We start from the raw sequence: 3,097 nt of genomic DNA, 5'->3' as shown, positions 1-3,097 counted from the left end.
GACAGTAAAGACTTTTACATTGTTACAATGATAGATAGATAGATAGATAGATAGATAGATAAATAGATAGACAGATAGATAGATAGATAGATAGATAGATAGATAGATAGATACATTTTAAAATAAATTAAAATTGAAAACACGTATGAATAAAAATAAATGCAGCCTTTGTTAGCGTAAGTGTCTTCTTTGATACGCCTCGAAAAAATCTTGCCAGCCACAAACATTGGCAGTCTATGTACACTGTTGGGTATTTCTAGTAGACAAAATAATTAAACCATTTGCACTGTGAGTGTAAAAAGTGTGTTATATTAGAGTTTACTGTGAAAGTTCTCATACAGTAGTAAAGTAAAGAGGAAATTGAACAACTTAATTGTATCTTTTGAACTTGATCAGAAACAAGCTGCTGTCTTCTCCTCGCATGTCTTTTTTAATCGAATTAAATGTATACTCAGTCATATGATCTACACAGATCCAAGCTGGGGAAACCCTGCTCGGTTCTGCTGCTTGTTTTACGCTTTGTTTTAAGTAATCATCCGTATTTTGCTTTTATTTTTGACAGCAAACACATCTTCTTTGTGCAGAACAATAGCACTATTGTAAAGTATTCTGCTTATCAGAGGAATTTAGCCATTTATATTTCTCTCTCAGGACACAGATCAATTAAAACAGAAGAGGTTCTTTGTTTATCAATCCTTGAGGGCCTGCATACAATTTCACATGGAAATGACTATGGGGAGATAGTAAACATGGCATTTTTATGATTGTTTAACATTACAGCCACTTAAACACGGAACTGAGGCAACTATTGTTTAACTTATGGCACCTTTTACACTTTTCAGTCAGTCATTATTTTCTTGTCTTGTCTCTTAACAGTCTGTACACAGATGTTTGTACTGCACTGCACTCCTCCCTGCCCACAAAAATGAGATTCTAAGCACTTCTTTGACTAAAATGATGCAATGTTATTGTGACGAACAAGTGACTGTGCATGCAAACTATGAAGCTTGGAAGACCAGAGAGTGAAAAAGAGAGAAAACTGAGACCATTTTTCCTCATCCTGTGGTAGTTTTATAGATTACAGCTGAGGGTCTTCTCCGAAAACAGATGGAGAGCCATTCTCCTCCTCATCCTTGAGATCATTTGCGCACAGCTTCGATGACATCATCAGCTGAGAGCTGATCTGTGAATAATTGTCGTGCTGTAGGCAAACCAGTCTTTTTAGCATTCTGCAAGCTCTTTTGGGTTTTCCTGTGTTGAATCAGAACATATGTTGGCCATTTTGGGATCCGTTGTTTCTTCCTGATACATTCCTGACCTTGAGGAGCAATGCAGTTGGTTTTCACAAAGCGAGTGTCTTCAAAAAGACTCTGAAGCCACTCGCCTTTTGAATATCTTGGGAGATTATTGCATGCAAATGTGAATTCATAGTCTTTGATTGTCTGAATAATGTGTTTACATTGGTTGAGCAAACACAGAACAATTCAATGAAGTCAAACTTTGACCTTACAACACAAAAATCAAAAGATCAAATGTAGAATACATATACATCATTTATCAGTCTGGTAAGCGAACTGACAAAAAAAAAAGCAAAATTGTTAAACACCATTTTTTCAGTGTAAGACAAATAAAAAATATTAACGTATTCACACCAGGGTTCTTTTAGTATCATTGAGATACTATAGCATTTACTATTTATGTTTCCACTTTAATTTTAGTTAAAGTTTTAGTAATTTTGTTGTGCATTTTTGTCATTCGTTTTTTATATGTCTGTGTAGTTTTCATAAATTTTGATTTCAGTTTTATACATCAAGATAAACTAAAGGAAAATGAGAAATGTTGCTTTGGCAACAAGCTGAAATAAAATAAGTTTTACGGGTTTTTTTTATATTTTGTTTTGTTTTGTTTCAGTTAAAGTTTATTTGGCAAGACTTTACACATATGGTCCCATTAGTTAACATTAGTTAATGAATTAACATTAACGATGAGCAAGACATTTGTTACTGTATTTATTCATCTTTGATAAGTTACTAAAAAGACAACTGTTTTTTTTTTGTTTGTGTTAGCTCAGGTCCATTAAATAATATTAAAAGACACAACTTTTGACTTTTACAATGCATATAGTAAATGTTTAAATTAACATTATTTGCAAAAACAAATTCCAGCATTTAATTTATTAACTTTTTTCCTTGTTAAATGGTTATCTTGCCAACAAACGTGCACTTAACCAAGGCATGCTCTGGAAAATAAACAGATTTTTAATGTAAACTTGAGCTTCCTCAGATGAAATGGATCCAGTCTAAAGTGATTACAAATGAGCGCACTTTTGCTGTCAGTCCAAGGTCAAATCTTTGAATACTTCAAAGGTTCTTTTATTTTTTGAAGTGTTGAGGTACCATATAACTGAATCTTTGAGTTTGTCTCGTTCCTCATGTGAATCACAGGCAGATGAAAGCCTTTAACTTGTTTTAATGTAAGGGGTAATTTTGCTAATCAAAAAGTCCTGCAAAGAAAAAAAAGAGACCTTAAACATCATTTATTGTTGAGACTGACATTGTTGTCTTATATGTTTGCCAGAGATCCCAGTTCTTAAAGGGGTCATATGATGTTGCTAAAAAGAACATCATTTTGTGTATTTGGTGTAATGAAATGTGTTTATGTGGTTTAAGGTTCAAAAAACACATTATTTTCCACATACTGTACATTATTGTTTCTTCTCTATGCCCCGCCTTTCTGAAACGCGTCGATTTTTACAAAGCTCATCGGTCTGAAAAGCGAGGTGTGCTGTGATTGGCCAGCAGTGCGTTGTGATTGGCCGGAAATGTTACACCCCTTACCATATTGTGATGCCTTGTCCCGGCCGGAGCGACGAGACAAAAATATTAAAACCCATTATAAACTAATCATTTGTTGCATCCAGTGGGGACATAATTACGGATTATAATGACTTATACTGTCTTTTTACGCGTTGCGTTGCATCGCGCCGCGTAAACATAAAACCATGTCTGCATTTGTGATCGGAGAAATGACAAACAACAAGCCCTACTCTACACTGCCCAAAAAAACTCGCTTTAAATATATAAAATATAAAAACTCT

Source organism: Sinocyclocheilus anshuiensis, unplaced genomic scaffold (assembly GCF_001515605.1).
Source record: "Sinocyclocheilus anshuiensis isolate Anshui unplaced genomic scaffold, SAMN03320099.WGS_v1.1 scaffold582, whole genome shotgun sequence".
Lineage (NCBI taxonomy): Eukaryota > Metazoa > Chordata > Actinopteri > Cypriniformes > Cyprinidae > Sinocyclocheilus > Sinocyclocheilus anshuiensis.
The sequence above is the reverse complement of the archived record's forward strand: the minus strand, read 5'-3'. Positions refer to the sequence as shown.